Raw genomic sequence first — 8,600 nt, 5'->3', positions numbered from 1 at the left:
GCATGTAGGAAGGAGGGAGGGGGACAGGCCTGGTCCCTCCATCAAAGGATTTGCACAAAAGGACCGAGGTTCCCTCCTGCCCCTTCTGCCCACTGTCTGAAGATCCTGACCCTGGGAAGATTCTGTGAATTTATTGAAACCCGTCATCTGTAAAATGGGCCAGTGCCCACCGCCTCGCTAGGCTGACTCTTTTCAATAACGAGGTTGTGCAGATTGAGAGGTTGTGTGGGGTCAGGGATGGAGGTCACGCGGGTCAGACAGTGGCTGTGGGAGGTCGGAGAGGGGTTGAGTGGGTCAGGGAGGAGGTCATGAGAGTCACACACAGCAGCGGTGAGCATCACAGCCTCAGTCCCAGGAGCGGCGGGGTTTGAGCCGACAGGAAATGAAAGGCTGCTTCCAGATACATGAAACGTGGGCCTCCTGCTGGCGATGGGGTGAGCGAGATTAGAATATTATTCTCCGTAGAGATATGACTCTTTTAATTTCGCTGAAGTACCCAGCTTTAGACAGGAAATCAATTGTCTATTGTCATCAGTCAAGGAAAGGAAATAAGGCCCCGTCCACAGGCCGCTGTCTTGGACGTGATTGATTGCAAACAGAGGTTGACTCCTTGATGCAGGGTGCCGGACAGTGGCCCTGGAGCCGGGCTGGGCTGAGCTGAGCAGCGGGAGGCGGAGACGCTCGGCGACCCGGGGACAGCTGAGGGCATGTGGCCTCTTCCCAGACGGTCAGCTACCCCAGGAACCGAACACCAGGGTGGGCAGAGCACCCGTCCCCGCCTGACCGGGGCCGACAGCCTCAGGTCTCAGTCAGAAAGCCGCGTCCGGGCGCCTTCCCATGGGATCGGGGAGATGCCCGCCCAGGGCGCAGAGGCAGCCGGTGCCCTCACTGGAGCATCTGATGGACGTGGCCGCACACGGACCCTGGGCCCGGTTTCCTCCGGGAGCCCACGGCGCCCGCTTCTCCTGTGGCTCCCGAGGGGACAGACTGCACACGCGAACACACTGCTCAGAACAGCTGTCTTGCTCTGTGTCCTCGCTTCCGCAGTTTCCTCTTCAGGAAGGCGAACAGCCTCCTCCGCAGGATTGGTCTTTGGTGTGCTGGTGCTGGCTGGACAGGAAGCGGGTCTCCAGGAGGAGCGGCCGCCTGGCTCCTCTCCTAAGCCTGGACCATCTGCTCTTGAAAATAAATAAAACCCTGGAGACCATCCCGCCACCACACAGCACCCCGTCCCTGAGATTGCTCCCCGCCAGCCTCGCAGAGCCAGAGGAACCCAGACGGAGCTGCTGTTGGGGGAACGCGTCGGGCGCTTGCGGGGGGCACTCCGCACTGCCCGGAGCTGAGGTCACCAGCCCCCTCCACCCCTGACGGTCACCTCCACCAGCCCGGCCAGTAGTACCCAAGGAGGCTGGCTGGTCAGAGGCAGCACCAGGCAGAGGAGACCAAGATGAGGTGTTGGAGCACAGCGGGCGTCCGTCTGCCCAGGCTGCAGGCTAACCAAGTCTTACAGGGTCTGGACCTTCCTCCCTCCCCCCGAAAGGGAGCTCATAGCAGCCCCCGGACATGGTGGCTGCACTGCTGAGCCAAAAATGGGGGCCCCGCTCTGAGGGGCTACCCTCCAGCAGGGGGTCAGGGGTTTAAATGCAGACATGACTGTAGGAGACAGAGCTGGCCATGCGGAGAACTGGGGGAGCCACCCCCCTGAGGACACAGGGGAAGCAAGAGCCCAGGGCAGGTGAGCGTCGGGGAGCCTAGACCACGCCTGGGGGCTGGACCACACCCAGGGGGTGCAGCAGGTGGGAGCCAGGGCAGGGCCTGGACGCAGGGCAGCCTCGGGCCAGGCAGAAAGAGCAACCAGCACATTAAAGGCTTTAAGCGCAAGAATGACATGATCTGATTTATATTTTCTAAAGATCACTCTGTTAGTTGACATTTGAAATGATATTTGAGATGTGTCTAGAGGGTACAGGTAGGACCGAGACAGATGAAGAGGGATGTGCCCGGGGACATTGGGAGCAGGGACACGGCTGGGAGGAGCCTGGAGCCCTACACCAGAGACAGACGGGGGGCCCTGGGGTTGGGGCAGCTGGGAGGACGGGGGCCCTGGGTACATCAGGAGAGGGGCACGGCCAGGAGCCTGGAGCCCTCCACCAGAGACAGACGGGGGGCCCTGGGGTGACGGGAGCTGGGAGGATGGGGGGCCCTGGGGTGGGGGGGACTGGGAGGATGGGGGGCCCAGGGGTGGGGGGAGAACTGGAAGGATGGGGGGCCCTGGGGTGGGGGGATCTGGGAGGATGGGGGACCTGGGGTAAGAGGAGAACTGGAAGGATGGGGGGCCCTGAGGTGGGGGGAGCTGGAAGGATGGGGGACCCTGGGGTGGGGGGGGAGCTGGTAGGATGGGGGACCTGGGGTGAGGGGAGAACTGGAAGGATGGGGGGCCCTGGGGTGGGGGGAGCTGGGAGAATGGGGGACCCTGGGGTGGGGGGAGCTGGGAGGATGGGGGACCTGGGGTGAGGGGAGAACTGGAAGGATGGGGGGCCCTTGGGTGGGGGGAGCTGGAAGGATGGGGGACCTGGGGTAAGGGGAGAACTGGAAGGATGGGGGGCCCTGAGGTGGGGGGAGCTGGAAGGATGGGGGACCTGGGGTAAGGGGAGAACTGGAAGGATGGGGGGCCCTTGGGTGGGGGGAGCTGGGAGGATGGGGGGCCCTTGGGTGGGGGGAGCTGGGAGAACGGGGGCCCTGGGGTGGGGGGAGCTGGGAGGATGGGGGCCCTGGGGTGAGGCTGGGTCCATGGGGGCTCAGACCCCGGGATGCGGGCCAGTGGGTCCCACATGACCCTTTAAGGCCCAATCAATGGCAGTGAAACTCCGAGCCAGCAGCTTCCTTACATCATTAGACACCATTAAAGAATCAATAGCTGGACGAGAGGAGAAGCTCTGCACAAGGTCAGTTCAAGCTGCAGGGACTGTGGCCTCAGAGGACGCGCTCACAGGCCGGCCTCCACACAGACATGCTGCCTGACGGAAGAAGGTGATGAAAAGCCCATTAGCTTGGAAGCCGTGAGGGTGAGCCCCCATCGCCTCTCTGCCCTGCGTTTACATTTTCCTGCTTCCCACAAAGTAGGGCACTCCACCTCAGAGAGTCAGCACATGCCTGGGGACAGAGCAGGGCCACAACCCCGGGCCCTGAGAAGGGGCGCCCGAGGCCACGTCTGCCTTTCAGTGTCGCCAGACGCTCCACCGGCAGGGTCCAGACACTGGCCAGGCTGGAGCCGAGGAGCCCTGGGATTCGTTAAAATGATAAAATGGAAAATGGAGAGGAAACAGTCAGGAGAAAACACAGACCTGCCTCTTTGAGTCCTGTGCGTCCAAGCACAGTACAAGCTTCATGCACACACGCATATACCCACGCACACGTATACACACGTGTACACACACATGCGTATGTGCACGCGCACACACACGTGTGTATATGTACACGTACACACATGCACACACCTGTGTACATGTGGTCCTGTGTGCATACACACTTGTGTATGCACGTGCAGACACGTGTGTACACATGGTCATGTGTGCATGCACAGTGCGCACATGTGTATACACACGTGCAAGTGCACACATGTGCGCACACATGCATTCACACGTGTGTGCACGCATACACGTGTGTGCACGTGTGTATACACGTGTGCATGCATGTACACGTGGTCACCTGTAGTGCATACATATGTGCATGCACATGTGCCTAAACATGTGTACATGCAGGCATGTTTTCACACGTGTGCATACATATGTACCCATATAAACATGTGCACACCTAGCTGACGGCTGGAATGACTCCAGTTTCCACAGAGGTGTCGGCCATCCAGCACCACAATGCCCACTTTATTTGGAGAAAAAAACAAAACCCACGATCCCCAGCTGTGACACGAGGCCTTTCGGCTGGTGGCAGGTGTCTGGCGGGACTCGGCCAGCGGTCTGTGCGAGGCATCGGGGTTGCAGGCCGGTGCTGCCTCCCTGAGCACCGCTGACTGCCGTCTGTCTTTCTCACTAAGCTGAGGCTGAGAGACCATCACGGTCAGACTCGCTTCTCAGCAGATACAAGGTTTTAACCCCCTTTCCTTCCACACGCAAGGGCTCCACGGTTCAGACATCACATACCAGGGCCCCTGTGGGCACCTCGAAGCACCTTCCTGCCCCGGCAGTGGCATCTGCTTGCCCACCCTGGGATGTGGCCCCTCAGCCTGGTCTCCGGGATCAGGGAGACCCGTGATTCCAGCTTCAGCCCTGCCAACCCACCTTCCACGCGGCATATCCACCACAAGCAGGACACCACCTGCTCCCTCCACGCCACTGCCCCAGACCTAGGAGCCCGCTGAGCAGGAGGTGGGGCCCCCAGCTCTGAGCAGTCACCATCTTCCCTGGAGCTGGAAGCTCAGGCCGTGGACGCCTGGAGGGTCCAGGACACCTGCATCCACCCTTTACTCCCAGCCCTGAAGAGAGAGCCAGGTCTGGACCCCTTGGGCATGGCCAAAGGGAAAGCAACACTGGGGAATGCCAGGAGCCAGCGTGAGGAACTCCGCCTGTGGCAGGGGAAAACAGTGGGTGTTCTTCAAAAACCCAAAAACAGAACTGCCAAGTGATCCAGCACTTCACTCCTGAGTGCACCCCAAAGAGCTCAGGACAGGGCTCACATCTGTACACTGAGCTCACAGCAGCATTCCTGCAACAGCCCGATGTGGAGGCAACCCTGCGTCTACAGATAAATGAGTGGACGAACACAATGTGGTCCGTCCACGCAGTGCAATACTACTCACGCTTAAAAAGGAAGGAAATTCTGACACACGCTGCAGCACGGATGAAGCCTGAAGACACTGTACTCAGAGGAACAAGCCAGACACAGACAGACAGGCGCATGTAGCTTCACTTCCATGAGGTCCCGAGTGAAGCACGGACGGTGCCAGCAGTGAAGATCCCGCCCACCAGCACAGGGACGGAAGAGATGCCGGTGTGACCCCTGGGTCAGGAAGACCCCCTGGAGGAGGGCACGGCAACCCACTCCAGCATTCCTGCCTGGAGAATCCCCATGACAGAGGAGCCTGGCGGGCTATAGAGTCCATAGGGTCGCACAGAGTCGGACATGACTGAAGACTCCCAAGAGTCTTCTCCAACAGCAAAGTTCAAAAGCATCAATTCTTCGGTCCTCAGCCTTCTTAATGGTCCAACTCTCACATCCATACATGACTACTGGGAAAACCATAGCTTTGGCTAAACGGACCTTTGTCAGCAAAATGATGTCTCTGCTTTTTAACACACTCTCTAGGGTTGTCATAGCTTTTCTTCCAAGGAGCAAGCGTCTCTTAATTTCGTAGCTGCAGTCACCATCCACTGTGATTTTGGAGCCCAAGAAAATAAAATGTCACTGTTTCCATTTTTCCCCATCTATTTGCCATGAAGGGAGGGGGCAGGATGCCCTGGTTTTCAGGTTTTGAATGCTGAGTTTTAAGCCAGGGCTGATGTTGCCAGGGAGTGAATATAAGCAGCCTGACATTACCTCTCAGGGAGCCAGCAGAGTCCTGAAATTACACTGGGGTTGGCTGTACAACTCTGCAAACATACTAACCCTCACTGAGTTGTACGCTAGGAGCAGGTGAGCTTTCTAGTGTATGCAAATCTCAGCTCCATAAAGCTGTTTGTAACAGCAAACCAGGGCCCTTCCTCTGACCGTCACGCCCCTTCTGTCGGGTGAGGATCAGCGCTACAGCAGGAAAGAAAGAAAACCTCAATCGTGAAACCCACATGCTTCAGAGGAGCTCTAGGGGCTCGTCAGAGGGTGCCGAGCCCGGTGGGACCCTCAGGCTCCTACAGCTCTTCCTCACTGCTAAGTTTCCTTCTTTCTTTTCGGCTGTCACGCAAAATGCATCTTTTATGAGAGAAGAGACAGAGGTTACAGCCGAAATCACAGCATTGGTTGAAGGAGGGCAGTCACAGATCCACAGAGACTCCAGGGGACATGGGACCAGCAGATGGCTTCAGCTTTCTTCATCTCCACGTGACTTCCCCAGGCAAGGTCAGCACTTCGGGTGTAGACGTGACTTTCCCAGGAGAGGTCAGCACTGCAGGTGTAGACATGACTTTCCCAGACGAGGTCAGCACTGCAGGTGTAGACGCACGGCCCCTCTGTCATCTGAGATGCTGTGAGCAGCATCACGGCAGCAAAAGCAGGCTGATCATTACAGCAAGAGCAGCGAGAAAGATGGAGCCTTCCTGAGCATTTATCACGTGTCAGGGATAGTGCTGAGGGCTTACTGGTGGCTTAATTTCATTTAAGTCTCAGAACAGCCTGTGTTGCAGTCATCATAACCCCGTTTTACAGATGAGGAAACAAGGTAATTAATTGTGTCCTCAAGGTGGTTAGTCTGCGTACGTGCTCAGTCATTTGAGTCATGTCTGACTCTTTGCGACCCCGTGGACTAGCCCACCCAGGCTCCTCTGTCCATGGGACTCTCCAGGCAAGAACACTGGAGCGGGTTGCCATGCCCTCCTCCAGGGGATCTTCCCGACCCACGACTGAACCCACATCAATTATGTTCCTTGCTTTGGCAGGCGGATTCTTTACCAGTGAGCCACCTGGGAAGCCCTGATTAGGCTGCATTCAAGTTCAGATCCGATGCTGAGAGCCTGGCTTCCTGGGAGATGATGAGCTGCTGAGAGGTTGTCAAGGGATTTCAGCCTCACAGGGGGGAAGAGAGCACTGAATTCCTAGGAGAGCCAGCACCAAACAGAGCCTAGGGTGCCGGCAGGCAGAGCAGGACACGCTTCAGATGGGAATGAGCCAGCTTCTCAAAGAGAAATGAAACTGAAGCTGCAGGAAGCCCTAAGCTAGAATTTCTTAACCCGTTTACTGTTGTTCCAAGAACTCTGAGCTTCGCGTTCAGTCTGACCTTCAGAACTGTCCTCCCCAATAAGGAGCACTAAGAATACCCAAGCCCCCATCCCCCACCCCCCACCCTGGGTCTGCAGGGAGGACAAGCCGCCTGCGTCCCAGGCACTCAAGGTCCTCCTGTAGCCTCTCAGCGCCTCCAGCAGCAGCTGACCCGTCTCCAAACCCGCTCGCTGGCGGACCCACCCTCAGCCTCTCACGGACGCGGCCTCCTTATTCAAGCTCCGCAGGGCATCAGCAGGAGTGAAACCCCACGGGAGAGCGTCCTGTCTCTGTCCTGGGACACAGCCTTCCTGCTGAGAAAACGTCCAGGGGGTAAGGCCTCCTCGATGCCAAGCCAGGCGAGGCGCTCACTGTCCCCTCCGCGCCTGGCCCCTGGCTCAGTCAGTGACAGCCTGTGCCTCTCTGACCCCCAGACGCCCTCCCTTACCTTCTGGTCTGGGGCAGAGGCGGCCGGGTGGAGACCCCCAAGAGCTCCTCCAAGGCCCGCGTGCTAAGCTTGCCCCTCCCCCCGAGTCTGATTCTATCCTCCATGAACAGTCACCAGTCGGAAGCCCACCCCCCCTCCTGCCCCGGACACCTGGCATTCAGACATGGCCCCTGGGTGTGTGTCCAGCTCGGTAGGGGAGCACCCACAGCCTCAGCCCCTGCCCCACCCCCATCTGCCTGCCGTCCTCCGTGAGTTAACAACGCACATGGCTTATCTCTTAAAAACCACTCCACAACCTCCTGCTTCCCTACACAGCTGATTATCCTAGCAACACCGAGGTCAGCGACTCAGCCTGGCTCACTGAACAGGTGTCTGCCGCTGGCTTAGTGGGCTGGAGGCTTCCTCCCGGCTTCTCCCACCTGCGGGGTCTTGCCAGGTTTGTCCCTGGAGCACCCTGTTCTCTGGTGGTGTCTCTCTGTCCACATGGTGTCCTTCTCCAGGGGGACAGGGTGGAGCCAGGGTCCCAGAGGAAAAGCAGGACTGCTAGGCATCCCCCCTACCCACGACCAGGCTGGCAAGGGGTCACGCCAGCACACCCAGCCTTCCGAGCATCAGGGGCGGGCCATGGGCAGAAGACGGGGCCCCACCCGGGAGGGGAGGCTGGCCCGGTGGTTGGGAAAGGGCCCCAGGCCACACAAGCCAGCCGGCCTCTGCGTGGCCTTTGAGTGTCCCCATGGTCCTCACCTCCTTGGACACTTGTCTGGAGCCAGGACGGGCCCCCTATCGACACCTGAGCCCCCGGAGGGGGACACCCCAGGGACTGGATCTGGGGCAGGGCACGCTGCACTCCCAGCTCTGCATGCACCACTCCCGTGACCTGGAGCAGGTCAGTCAGGCCCTCAGGGACCCGGCAGTAGACAGGGTCTGCCTGCACACGGTTTACAGGGCCGTCAGGAAAGCCGCGGACGAATGGCCGTCCCCCCGGGCGGGAGCCAGTGATGGCCGCGCTGTCCCAGCACAGATGTGATAACGTCCCTCCAGTTTCACTGCCTGGCCCCAGGGGGCTGAGACTCAGCCGTCCTTTCCCAGCTTCGTGGGCTCCTCCTGGGCGAGTCACATGGCGGGACGGGGGTGGGGGCGGGAGCTCACCCGGGACAGCGGCCTGGACCAAGTCAGGCCCATGTGTGACCCGGCAAGGCGAGGGTCCAACCTCCCCGCACGTCCAGGGCAG

Source organism: Bos javanicus, chromosome 8, assembly GCF_032452875.1.
Source record: "Bos javanicus breed banteng chromosome 8, ARS-OSU_banteng_1.0, whole genome shotgun sequence".
Lineage (NCBI taxonomy): Eukaryota > Metazoa > Chordata > Mammalia > Artiodactyla > Bovidae > Bos > Bos javanicus.
The sequence above is the reverse complement of the archived record's forward strand: the minus strand, read 5'-3'. Positions refer to the sequence as shown.